General features: G+C 40.5%; 1 protein-coding gene across 1 annotated transcript in view; it reads left to right on the top strand.

Moving 5' to 3' along the window:
* The window catches only part of Gdpd4 (glycerophosphodiester phosphodiesterase domain containing 4), a 74,336-nt gene that overhangs the window by 59,750 nt on the left and 104 nt on the right, over nt 1-14,482 (top strand). The gene's annotated exons all lie outside the window — the stretch shown is intronic.

Consider the following 14,482-nt stretch of genomic DNA (forward strand, 5'->3'; position numbering starts at 1 on the left):
ATCTGCCTCATGCTCTCTTTGCCACACCTTCCCAGCCATGATGGACTGTCTCCCACAAACCATGAGCCAAAACAAACCCTTCCTTCCTTGACTTCCCCTGAACCATTAAAAACAGCAACTACTTTAGATTTATTTTCTACTCACCTTACTTTCTTATCAGCATTTCAATGGAATAGGCTCAAGTTAAACTTGGTAATTTTTCTAAGGCATGCTTGCAACTTCTATCATTCAGATTTATACAGTTCTTAAAACAGTTCATAGTTACAGAAACGAATTTACCTGATCTGAGCAGAAAGTAAATGTAATAAAAGGCCATTTTGGAGCTCCAAGACATATCCAGAGGATACAGGACCAAATATAGAGTCAGAAAAGAACAAAGACTGGACAGAGTCAAGACGTTGGCAAAAACCACAGCCCAGATCATTCTTGGCTGAGGAACAAAACAGAGTGTCACAGCCTTCTTAGACAGGTCTCACTCTGGAGCCCAGGATAGCCTCCAAGTCTTGATCCTCCTGACTTTGCCTTCTGAATGCTATAATCACTGATGTGAGCCACTAACCAGGGTACCACATCTTACATCACAGCTACTTAAAAGATGCCACCTCTTCCCTCAGAGGGCATCTGCTACCTCTGTCTTCAGTTTCATGAAATTTCTCAACTGTTCAGGTTTTTGGTCCTCTGTGACATGCCCAGTTTTTTCCTCTAGCTGGTTTTTGAAATTGTTCCTTTTGTGACTGATTTTTGGTAATTAGATTTTAATTAACCTCTATGTGGAGGACACACATACAAATACAGATTTGTATCCTGCTTAGGATTTGCTGAAAATTTTGTATCTATCAGTATAGTTTTTTAAACCAAATTGGAAGATTTTCATTCTTTTTATTTCCTTCAAAAACCTGTTTCTCCCCTCTTCACAGGTTCTAATTCCAGTCACATGGATTTTTAGAGACTGTTAGTCTTTATTTTTAACCTATTTAAATTTATTTGTTTTATTCAGGATAATCCTATATTTTTGGTTGTGAGCCTAGCCTTTAACGGCTGAGCCATCTCTCCAGCCCTATTCAGGATAATCCTATGCTGTACACGTTAGTTTCTTTCTCTCTTTTTGGGGGAGGGGCGGAGGCTTTCAACATGGGGTTTCTCTGTGTAGCTCTGGCTGTCCTGGAACTCACTTTGTAGACCAGGTTAGCCTCAAACTCAGAGATCCACATGCCTCTGCCTCCTGAGTGCTGTGCCACCACCACCCTGACGCACGAGTTTCTTATTACTGACCTGCTTCCATCACATAACTTGCATTTTCCAAAAATCTACGTAAACAGAACCAATATTATGTAGTAGTTTTTTTTTATAAAAATAAGATTTATGTACTTATTATATATACAGTGTTCTGTTTGCATGTATCCCTAAAGGCCAGAAGGGGGAGCCAGATCTCATTACAGATGGTTGTGAGCCACCATGTGGGTGCTGGGAATTGAACTCAGGACCTCGGGAAGAACAACCAGTGTTCTTAACCTCTGCGCCATCTCTCCAGCCCCATGTAGTAGTTTTCATCTAGCTCCCCTCATTCAGTGTAATCGCTTCAGATTTCCCATGCTGTCTGTGTCAATAGTTCCTTCTTTCTTGTGCTGTGGTTTGTTCTCTAGAAGTTATCATATTGATTCTCATTATATTGGGATTAGAAGACAGTGAAACCTTTAAGAAAGAGGAGCCTAGTAGCAGATAGTTGAATCACTGGGGGTACCATCTATCTATCTATCTATCTATCTATCTATCTATCTATCATCTATCTATCTATCTATCTATCTATCTAATTTATTTTAATGTAGTACCAGTAGTGTGTATTTTGTTACAGCAGCAGCAGAAACCAAAATTTAGTTATCTGGTCACACATTAACAGACATTTGAATTGTTTCCAATCTGCGGACATAAAAAAATTGCCATGAATGTTTGTATACAATATGTATCATTGTCAGACATAAGCAAGTCTGAAAAGGTCAAAGAGCTTGCAGGAATCAATTCTTTCTTTCCATCATGTGAATCTTGGAGATTGAATTTAAGTTGTCAGGCTTGGAAGTGAGCAGCTTTACACACTTTGCCTTCTTGTTGGCCTATCAACTTCTGTTATTCTTATTGTGTATGCACACATACACACAATAATAATAAATATATTCTAAGGCATCTGTAATTGTGTCAAAATCTGAACATCAGTTTAGAGAAACATGGTATCTTAATTATATTAATTTTCAATTTTCACAGTGCATGAATAGAGTGCAGTTGTGGTATCTGTAGAGAATTGAAAAATACCAAAATCCAAGGGTGCTCCAGTCCTTATATAGAATGTCTTAATATCTTGAAACATGGTGGTGCATGCCTTTCCCAGCACTTGGGAGGCAGAGGCAGGCATAGCTCAGTGAGTTCAAGGCCAGACTGGTCTGCAAAAGGAGTTCCAGGACAGCCAGGACTGTTACACAGAGAAACCCTATCTCAAAAAACAAAAACAGAAACAAACAAAGAAACAAAAAGAAATAGCCCTGCCCATTCTTTAAATCACCTCTGCATTACTTGTAACATCAAGCACTGTGTAGGTAGGGTATAGGGAGGATAAATAGTTGACATGCTGTGCTGTTTATGGACAAAGGGCAAGAAGCCTGTGCATGTTTAGTACAGGCATGATGTTTTTAATGCAGTTGTTTCATAATCTAGTGAATGTGGTTTATCTAGTTGAAACTACAGTTGTGAAATGTATTGAAGGCTGGATATGCATCTCTTTATTTACTTAGACTTTCTGAAATTATTTTTAGCAAGACTTTGTGATTTTTACACCTTACATAACTATCAGATTTATCTCTAAATATTACATTTTATACTATTAAAGATGGTACTTTAAAATTGTAATTTCCAGTTTATTGTTGGGTATCTAGAAATGCATTTGATTATCATCCTCATATTCTGAAATCTTATGAAGTTAACTTATTAGTTCTAATGAGTTTATTTTAGGTTCTAGTTTCCTACATATGTGGTCCATGCCTTCTGTAAAATTTCACTTCTTCCTGTCTGGATGCCTTTGTTTTCTTTTTCTTGCCTTATCACATTGGCTAGAACTACAACTACTTTGTGAGTGGTAAGAGTGGATGCCCATGCCAATAGAAAAGCCTTTGGCATGATAGTACCTGAAGTTTTTCCATAAATACCCCTTATCAGGTTAAAAAATGTATTTTCTGTGACTAATGTGTTAAAAAATCATTTATGAATATACTTTGGATTTTTCAATGCTTCTTCTGAAGCTACTGATACGGTTATGTGGGTTTCCTTTGTAAGTACTTTGTTCTCTTTTAGTGAGTTGCATTGATTTGTCCAATGTTGAAATGGCCTTGTGTCTTTGGAATAGACTGTACCTGATGTATGTGGATTTTTATTTGAAAAATTTTCTTGGGGGTTTTGTGTCTGTTTTCATGAGCAATATTGTGTTATATTTTTCTTGTAATTTCTTTGTTTTAATCTCATAGCAATGTTAGCTGCTTAGAACATACTCTCTGCTCTTCTGTGAAGCCATCTATACCTGCACTATGTTTTCTTCATAGTAAAGTAATGGGATTATTTCTTCAGTACTCTGTATCTTTCGAGGACACTTTAAAAACATTCCAAAAACTTAGATTTATTAGCGTAGTATGTTTTAGTCTCCTTTTTCATATTTACATTTTCTGAGTTCTTTCTTTTTCAATTTAGTGGAAGTTTTGGCACAGGGTCTTGCTATGTAGCCCAAGAGGGGCTCAAACTCCCAACCTTCCTTCCTCTGCCTCCCAGGTGCTGAGATAATCATAATTGTCACTGTGCTCAGTTCTTATGCTCTTTTAATATCTGTCCTATCTGTTCTGATGTCCGCCAACTTATTCCCAGTATTGGTGTTTTATGCCTTTTTTAAATTATTATTTATCAACTTAGCTAGAGTTTAATCAGTTTTCTTGGGGGAGGGGGTTCCCTTTAAAGACTCAGCTTTGGGTTTTGGTTTTTCTCTTACCCTCATTATTTTCTCTGTCCTGCTTTAGGGTCGATCGGCTCTTCCTTTTCTAACTTCTTTTATTTTTATTTTTATTTAATTTATTTATATATTTATTTTGGTTTTTCAAGACAGTTTCTCTGTGTAGTTTTGGTGCCTGTCTTGGATCTTGCTCTGTAGCCCAGGCTGGCCTCGAACTCACAGAGAGTGCTGGGATTAAAGGCAAGTGCCACCGCTAACTTCTTAAGGTGGTGGCTGAAGTTGTTGATTAGAGACTTCTTTTCCTACGTCTTTTAAAATACTGCTTCCATGATCCTGTGGTCACATCATGTTGCTGCTATAGTTTGAATGTGAGCATCCCTCTAAAATTCCTGTGCTGGAGCCTATACCCAGCGTGGTCATATTGAGAAGTGAGCATTTGGAGAAGAGATTAAACGTGAGAACTTCACCCTCATGGGAGGCTTTGATACTCTTTGAAAAGAAGCTGAATGTAGTGGCCTCATACTTTTTTGTCCTTCTGTTCCTCCCTCACCCCTGCAAATACAGGTTTATTTAATTTGGAGAACGTAAGAGAAGGTACCACCATTGCAACAGAGGTCCCTCACCAGAAGCCAGATGTGCCACCCATTTCTGGCAGTTCAGCCCCTAAAGCTAATACAGGTAAGCTTCTGTTGTCTATAAACTTCCTGGCCAGTGATGTTCTTTTATAGCACTGGGAAGGGACAGAGACCACTGTGGGTTCATTTTTATTCATTTTGATGTCTTTTCTAATTTCCTTTTCCTTAAAAAAAAAAAAAAGTCTGAAAATATGTTACATTTTATTTATTTATTACATGTGTTGGGTGTGAGTATGCATGCCCCGCAACATGCATGTGGCGGCCAGAAGATAGCCCAGAGGAATGGTTCTTGCCTCTCATCATGTGTGTCTTGGGGTTGAACTGAGGTAATCAGGTGGCCCATACAAGTTCTCATTCATGCTTCAGACTCCTAAAGGATTTAGTTCTGCAGAGCCCAGCAGCCTTCTCAGGGCTTGTACCCACTTGGAGGAGCTCCAAGGTTGTTGTCACACGGCCATACTTCCCCACACAAAGAGCCCAGACAACACCAGGCTTTCCTCCCACTCAAGTTCTTGCTACAGAGAACTGCCTTGAGACCTTGACCCTCCAGATCCATGAAGTGGTCATGCAGCTGTGCCGCAGCTCCACAAACTCAACCCTGCAGTCCTGGAGGCATTTGGGCCCAGTAGAAGCCCCCAGCAAATAGTCACATGACACCCTCTATTGTCCTGAAAGCAACCAGCTGACTCAGGCTTAAGAGGGTCTGTTCTCTAAGATCTGAAAGCACCCAAATGGCCCTATCCACCAGAGGCCCCAGAAGGTAACCAAGAAGCTCTTCCTGAATGGCATGTCTTACAGTTTTTGAGACTCAGTTGAACATCCAGTTCTCAGCTTACTGTTACCTGAGCATGTTAGCATGGATGAACCTTCAAGTCAGCTTGTATAGCCCTTGGATACCAATATTCCTGCTTAAGGGAGCTGCATCCAAGCTAGTGTTATGATCCTACAACCTTTTCATCCCAGGCAGAGATCTCCAATGTCTTTGCAAATGTGGATTATGGCCAAAGAAGCTGCATCCACAATGGATCAACCAATGAAGCCTATTTTCTATGAAAGCCACTGTTATAGGCTAGATGTGGTAGCATACAGCTGCAGTCTTAGTATTTGGGAGACACAAGCAGGATGAGTACAAGTTTGAGAGCAGTGTGGTCTATATAGCAAATCCTGTGTCAACCAGTCAACCAGTGCTATATAATAAAACTCTGTCTCAAAAAAAAAAAAAAAAAAGCCACTCTCCTGTGTTGATAGAGGCAACTATTGACCCATCATATTCTTTCCTGAAGAAATATAAGAAGAATTATAAAACAATTATAAGACAATGCAATTCCTCAAGATGAACAAAGTAACAGATCCCAGTGGAAATAAACAGATTATCTAGGAAGAATTCAGCAAAGTGAGCTTAAGGAAACTTAGTGAGATACACAAGAAGACAGTTTACAATATGAATGAAAAAGTCATCAAGGGATATAGCATGAAAAAGAATCAGTAAGAAATACTGGATCTGAAGAACTCAATAATGAAATTTAAAGCATGGTAATGAGCTTCAACATAATTGATCAGGTAGAATAAAAAATTTCTGAGTTTAAAGTCTTGAAATAATCCAATAATTTTTAATTGGAGAACACTTTGTGGATTTATGAGACAGCATTATATAAGCAAACATACATTATAGGTATTTCAGAAAAGGAGCTCAGGGAAGGCGTCAAAACATCTTTTCACTGGACTGGAGCGATGACACAGCAGTTAAGAGCACTTACTATGCCTGCAGAGGGTCTACATGCTGGCTTAGGATATCCAGTAACTCCAGTTCCAGGGGATTCAGTACCTTCTCTTCTGGCCTCTGTTGTCACGGTGTGCATATATATATTCAGGTAGTCATATGAATAAAATAAAAGCTAAAATATTTTTAAAGAAATAAATGAAAAATCTCTTCAGTAAAATAAATTACTAGAAACTTTCCAAATCCAGGGGAAACTGTCCATAAGGCCCAAGGAATTCAAAGGATACCTTAATAAATTTGACAGGAACATCCTTTCTGATTTGTTTTATGGTCAAACTACCAAATGAACAAGACCAAAAAACTTTAAAAGCAGTAAAAGAAAGCATTAAATACCTTAGAAGATTAACAACAGACTTCTCAATAGAAACATTAAAGGTTGGAGGCGAATGGGATATGTTCAAAGACCCAAATTAAAAAATGTCAAGTAAGAATAGCATGGATCTGGGCAGTGGTGGTGCACACTTTTAATACCAGCACTCAGGAGGCAGAGGCAGGCCAATCTCTGTGTGTTCGAGGACAGCCTGATCTACATATGGAGTTCTAGGACAGCCAGGGCTACCCAGAGAAACCCTGTCTCAAAAAACCAAGACAAACCAACAAAGAACAGCATGGGTCAACAAAGCTGCCCTTCAGAAGTGAAAGAGAGACACAGACTTCTCAAGACAACTAAAACCTGAAGGCATTCAGTGATACTAGATCAGCCTTACGAGAAATGCTAACGGGAGCCTACAACAGAAGCAAAAGATCATAACCATCACAAAACGTGCAAAACTCAGCAGTAGAGCGAATGCACGACAGAGAAAGGAAACAAAGTCCCATGAATACAGGAACCCACCAGAGCACAAAGATGGACAAGAAAGGAACAAAGGATATACAAAACAATCAGAAAAATTAACAGAACAACAGAAAAATGTCTTTAATTATCAGTGATGACCTTGAATGCAAATGGAGTGAAATCTCCAATTAAAAGACTGGCTAAATAGATTTTTTAAAATTATTTTTGGGTGTGTACAGATGTTTTGCTTGCATATATGTAGGTGTGCCACATGCATGCCTCTTGCCTGTGGAAGCCAGAAGAGGATATCAGATCTCCTGGAGCTGGAGTTATGGATTATTGGGAATCACATGGTGTGAACTACACCATTCAGATGCTGGGAATCACACAAGGCTCTCTGGAAAACCAGCTGGTGCTCTTAGCCACAGAGCACAATCTCTCCAGCCCCTGGGAAAACAGAGATACACTGCCTATGAGAAATTCTCTTTACTGGTAAAGAGATACATAGGCTGAAGGTGAAGGGATGGAAAAGGACTTATCATATAAGAGGAAACCAAAAAAGGAGCAGTTATGTTCCATGAAACAGACTACTTAAACAAACACACTAAAAAGGAAGTCACTACTTAACAATAATAAATGACCAATTCAAAAAAAGGGGGTGTAATCATAAATGTATATGTACCCAGTGCTGGAGCAACCAATTACAAAGAGCAGACAGTGGTTGTGAAAGAGGAAGGAATGCAATACAACACCACCACACATTCCTGTATGGACAGACAGATGGTCCACACACAAAATCAATGGACATTAGAATTAAACCCTGTAATAGACCCAACAGACCAAGGAGTTGCAGAACATCATGTCCTATAGCTCCTGAATATGCCTTCTTCTCATCCACAGAGCATTTTCAAGGATAGTTCATAAAAGTTAGAAAAAAACAAGTCTCAACAAAATTTTTAAATTGAAATCGTAATATATATCTTCTCTGACATCAATAGATAAGACCAGTAATTAACAAGAGAAATTTTTTAAAAAGTAAGAAAGAAAAGCAATAACAAGCAAACCTAAAATTAGTAGAAGACAAGAAATAACAAAGATCAGAGCAGAATTGAGACTTAAAATTAGCTTCTTGAAAAGATAAAAGACCCAGTTTTCAAATTCAGCAATGAAAATTGAGACATCATAACTTAGCATCACGGAATATAAGGGATCATTGGGGCAATAATGGACAATTATGTACAGCAAATTGGAATACCTAAAAGAAACAGACTTCTGGGCATAGGCAACCACCAAAATTGAACTATAAGGACATGGAAAACCTAAAACAATAGTGAGTATTGAGACTGAATTGGAAATGTAACTCTCTTGTATTAATTCTCTAGTTGCTGTGACCAAATACCTGATCTAGCAAAAGCCTTTAATGGAGGAAGGGTTTATTCAGCATGTGGTTCAAGGTGATACAGCCCCTGTGGGCAGGGAAGGTATTGGGGATGCAGTTTGAGGCAGCTGGTCACGTTGCATTTCCAGTCAGGAAGCAGATATTGCTGCATTCTAGTGCTCAGCTAGCTTTTTCTTGGCTTTGCAGTCTGAGCCCTCAGCCCAGGGCATGACACCGCCCACATTTAGGGTGGGTCTTCCTACCTCGGCTAACCTAATCTAGATAACCCTTGACAAACACACCCGAGGGGTGTTTCCAAGGTGATTTGAAATCCAGACATGTTGACAGTAGAGATTAACCATCACATCTCTGAAGGAAAGTCAGTGGCTGAACAGCTTTACTCCTGAATTTCATCAAACTTCTGAGGAATTAATACTACTTCTTCAACTATAAACTTGGTCAAAAGCCTATGGCTGAGGAATTCATGGGCCCAAAGGAAGAACATACTGCCATTATTTCCCTAGACGGATAGATGCTGTCAAGTGTCCTTCTAAATACTTACGTTTATATCACTAGACTAGTGCCACCCTCAGCCTGGGGCAGAGAATTTCCTTTCTCCAGTGGGCAACAGTTAATGCAGAGATGCAGAACTCGTCAAAGTGCTGACAGTAAGTGACTGTTAAATGGTTGTCCCTAAATGGGACATTTGTCTCAACCCCTCAAGACTCAGAAGCATCAGTGAAGAAGGATAGGAAGAATGTGAGAATCCAAGGATGGGGCAGAGAGCTGTGAAATGCTGTCTTCTGGACCTGCCATCACCACTGTCGTCAAGAACTCAGAGTAGCTATGGTTACCTTGTACAAGACCTACACAAGATCAAACCAGTCAGTAAACATTCCGGCATATGCAGAGAAGCTCCACCCACAGCTGAGGAGCTATTGACAACTGATGGCTAATAGAAATGGAGGTGTGACTTCAGGGAGAATGCCATGCTCTAAGGAATGGCCCCCGCACCCTTGCTTATTCAGACAAGACTAATTGGACTCAATGAGCTATTTTTAAGAAATAGAAGAGAACATTAAGTTGAGAGGAAGAAGTATTGAGGAGGGTCTGGGGGGAGTCTTATGGGGAATTTGGGTTGGGTAGGATTAAGATACTTTATATGTGAATGAAATTGTCAAAGAATAAATAAAAATATATTTAAAAAGAGAACTATATCTGAGGTACTAGATAGGTAGTTACTATGACCTGGTTACATACTACATACATGTATTAAAATGCCACTGTATACCCCATATATACTATTTTGATATGTCAAAAAAATGAACTTGTTCGTTCCAAATATTAGAGGATTTTCCAGATGTGTTTGGGGGATTCTTAGTGGAGGCTGGGGTTGAAGCTCAGGTTTTTTCTTGCTAAGTCCACATTCTAGTCCTGAGCTGTACCCACAGTTCCAACTTCTTCAGACATGTTGCTATTGTTTTCTAATTTAATTCTATATTTCCAGAGAATATACTTGGAATGATTTTACTGTCTATCTATCTATCTATCTATCTATCTATCTATCTATCTATCTATCTATCTTAAAGACAGGATCTTTTATGCCTAGAATATAGCCTACCTTTATAGATTTTTCTGTGTTTATATGAAAATAATGTGTTTTGTAATTGGACAGGGTATACTATAAATATTAATTAAGTCAATAATAAAACAACCTTCATTATTGTCAGTAATAGTATTATTCTGAAATCTATTTAATATGATACTAATAGAAACTCTGACTTTTCATTAGTGTCAGTATGACCTATCTTTTAGAAGCATTTACCTTTCTCTGTGTTTTTAATATCTAAAATGAGTGTCTTGCAGGAAGCATACAGTTGGAAATGAGAGTCCCTCCTTGAGTTATTACATTCTTCTTTATTTAGGTCCCATAGTTTCTATTAAATAACTTCAACAAGTATTTTCTTTATACTTAACCCATGTTTAAAGTTGATTTTCTACATGAAGGTAGATCTGAATTCCCTGGTTCCCCACTATTAGTTTTTCCATCAACAAATTAGGAGAATGTATTTGACCTCTAGTATGTGACATTTTTCGAGGTATTGGGAACATGATGGCAAGCAAGTAAAAGTTCCTCCTAGAAACTCCCATTCTGGTGGGGGAGAGTGTTCCTTTTTGAGGGATAGGTTGAAACAGGGCCCAGGCTGGCCTCAAACTTGTGGTACTCCTACCTTAGCCTCCTAAGTGCTGGAATTTAGGAGTATGACATCCCAGCTGGCCACTTGAAGCCAATGTCAGTCCTACCTTCTGAGTACTCCCCTGGATCACACAATCATTTTTCTGTGTCTGGAGGAACTGCAGGGTTATCTGTACAGTTTTCACAAAATTATGCAGAGATTGGAAGTTTAGAATAAGTCAGTGATGGGTTGGAAACAGTTCTAACATACAAGCAATGACTGAGCTCACAGCAAACAAAAATCTGGAGGGTGACAGCTGAGAAATATGTTTATCTTTTCTCTCACCCACAGAACTTAAGGAAACAAAGAATACAAAAGGAAAGTCGTAGAAAAAATCTGGCCAGCTTCCGGCCATCATGGAGCAAAAATCAAACCAAACTGAGATAGTCAAGCACTCTACTTCACAGCAGTCTTCAAAGAGGAGGCTCTGAAACCACCAGATTTTCCCCTGTGAGAGCACTGACCCATTAGGACTTGCCAAGAAGAACCTCAAACCATCAGTATCTCCCCAAAGGAGATGTTAGTGTCATACTACCAGTAACCCCCATGGGAATACTATACAAGGGCCCCCCCAAAGAGGACATTACTCAGTCAGGGCTCCCAAAAAGAACCTTAAACCACCAAGTCCCCCTAAAAGGGATGTGAAATCACTAATGCTTCTCACAAAAAGACCGTGTCTTCCAAGTAGAATATCAAACAACCAGCGTTCCTATAGAGAACAAAACCCCTCCCAGTACCCATATAGGGGCTCACTAAGCAGAGTCCTCACTGAACAGCACAGTAGCCCAGGTAGCTAACTCCTCCTCCCAGGATTCTGTTTATATGCTATACTTCTCCTTTACCATGTCTTCTTTCTCCCACTGGAGAAAATTTAACCTCAACCTACCCTCTTCTTCCTCTCTGTGTCTAAGTATGGTGATGGTAGGATGTGGTCAAAAAGGCTCACACAGGGGCCATTGAGGTTTTCAAGGAGCAGCACTCTGGCCCAACCTCTGTAAGAAATGCACCTCAGGAGACAGGCCAGGGCAACCAATGATGCATGGCCATGAACCTGGAGCTGGTTGCTCTCTGGGCTTGCAGGGTTGTCTCATCTTATGCTTTCCTGCTAAAGGAGTGACTAGTCACTTCAGCTTGTAATTAATAAAGGCAACTTCTCAGGAAGCCAGTGTGTTATTTGCCCTGCTCTGTGGTCACCCAGGCTAATGAAGATTGTGGACCAGGTACCTTAGCAGTGTTTTCCTCAGCCACGGAGGAGAGACGACATGGACATGAGCCGGGGTGGAGCTCTCGGTCCCACCCTCATTTTCTGATGTGCGTACAGTAGGTTGCTTCCTAATGTCTGAGGTTTACTGTTCATGCTCCCATAGCACTAAATAAACAGCCTTGGCCTTCTCAGGAAAACACAGCTGAGAACAATCATCTGAAGCCCCTATTGTCTGGGAGCCCACTGTTGCAAATAGTGAGTTGAGTTCTATGATGTGACCCTCAGCCCAGTGTTAACAATAGTGAGTTGAGTTCTATGATGTGCCCCTCAGCCCAGTGTTAGCAATAGTGAGTTGAGTTCTATGATGTGACCCTCAGCCCAGTGTTAGCAATAGAGTTGAGTTCTATGATGTGTCCTTCACCTAGTGTTAGCAATAGTGAGTTGAGTTCTATGATGTGCCCCTCAGCCCAGTGTTAGCAATAGTGAGTTGAGTTCTATGATGTGACCCTCAGCCCAGTGTTAGCAATAGAGTTGAGTTCTATGATGTGTCCTTCACCTAGTGTTAGCAATAGTGAGTTGAGTTCTATGATGTGACCCTCAGCCCAATGTTAGCAATAGTGAGTTGAGTTCTTTGATGTGCCCCTCAGCCCAGTGTTAGCAATAGTGAGTTGAGTTCTATGATGTGACCCTCAGCCCAGTGTTAGCAATAGAGTTGAGTTCTATGATGTGTCCTTCACCTAGTGTTAGCAATAGTGAGTTGAGTTCTATGATGTGCCCCTCAGCCCAGTGTTAGCAATAGTGAGTTGAGTTCTATGATGTGACCCTCAGCCCAGTGTTAGCAATAGAGTTGAGTTCTATGATGTGTCCTTCACCTAGTGTTAGCAATAGTGAGTTGAGTTCTATGATGTGACCCTCAGCCCAATGTTAGCAATAGTGAGTTGAGTTCTTTGATGTGCCCCTCAGCCCAGTGTTAGCAATAGTGAGTTGAGTTCTATGATGTGACCCTCAGCCCAATGTTAGCAATAGTGAGTTGAGTTCTGTGATGTGACCTTCACCCAGTGTTAGCAACAGTGAGTTTGAGTTCTATGATGTGACCCTCACCTAGTGTTAGCAACAGTGAGTTGAGTTCTATGATGTGACCCTCAGCCCAGTGTTAACAATAGTGAGTTGAGTTCTATGATGTGACCTTCACCCATTCATACTCCCCCTGGACCTCACCCTTCCGCCTCAGCATGAGATACAGGGCAAACTATACCCTCAACTTCTCCCTGGGTCAGATTTATCCTGGTTAACCGTGAAGCCATGTGAATGTTATAGGGCAGGCTGGCTCCCTCCTCCCCAACAGCCGCAGCATCACTCCATAAAAGGAGGCTGCTTGGTTTGGGGCCTCCATTGGTACAGCCAGCTGCCCTAGCCTCACATGTAGTGCAGTGATCAGGAACAGCACCCCCTAGGGGTGGGTGGGCACACAAACAGACAGGGCTGGCCCAGATGCTTATCTCAGAGATCCTGGTGGAAGTCCCAAACATTTCGAGCTCAAAGGGGTTCTCACTGTCACATCTGTAGCTACTCACTCCAGTCACTGTCCTGTCTGAAGCCCCTGCCCCAGATCTACCCAGTCCCTCCCAGACCTTACATCTCATTCTGGTCACAAGCACCATCACAGGATGTAAGCATTTCACCCAAGGAAGTAGTAGTATTCTTAGGAATACTTTGTAGTATTGATGTCTTGATAAACCAAGGAGAAGCTTCTGGAACAATGTGAGGGCCATTCTGCCTCCACTCGCCCTGGTTAAGAACCAGGAAGTGGGACTGTAGAGATGGCTCAGAGGTTAAGAACACTGGCTGTTCTTCCAAAGGTCCTGAGTTCAATTCCCAGCACCCACATGGTGGCTCACAACCTTCTGTAATGAGATCTGGCGCCCTTTTCTGGCCTTCAGGGACACATGCAAAAAGAACACTGTATACATTAAAAAAAAAAAAAACAAAAAAAAACCCCCAACAACCAGGAAGTGATCCCTCTCCTAGACTCTACCCTCTACACACACACACACACACACACACACATACACACTTTTATAATATACTTTTATACACACACATACTTTTATACACACACATCACACACATACACACACTTTTATACATATACATTTGTATACACACACTTTTATACACACTTTTATTCACACACATACATATACTTTTATGCACACACATTTATACACACACATACACACACACTTATATACACACATACACGCTTTTATAATATACATTTTTATACACACTTTTATACATACACACACACACTCACACATACTTTTATACACATACTTGACCTTGCCCTTCCCTGACCTTCCTTTTCCCCAACCCCACCTGTCTCAACTGTTCTTTAAAGACTCAAGGGCAACTTGGCTTACGTATGCCAACACCCAAACGCAGAGCCTCTCGGTCAGGCAGGTGGGAGAAGGGCTCTACAGACCACTCCCCT

The sequence above is a fragment of the Onychomys torridus genome, chromosome 1, assembly GCF_903995425.1.
Source record: "Onychomys torridus chromosome 1, mOncTor1.1, whole genome shotgun sequence".
In the NCBI taxonomy this organism is placed as follows: Eukaryota; Metazoa; Chordata; class Mammalia; order Rodentia; family Cricetidae; genus Onychomys; species Onychomys torridus.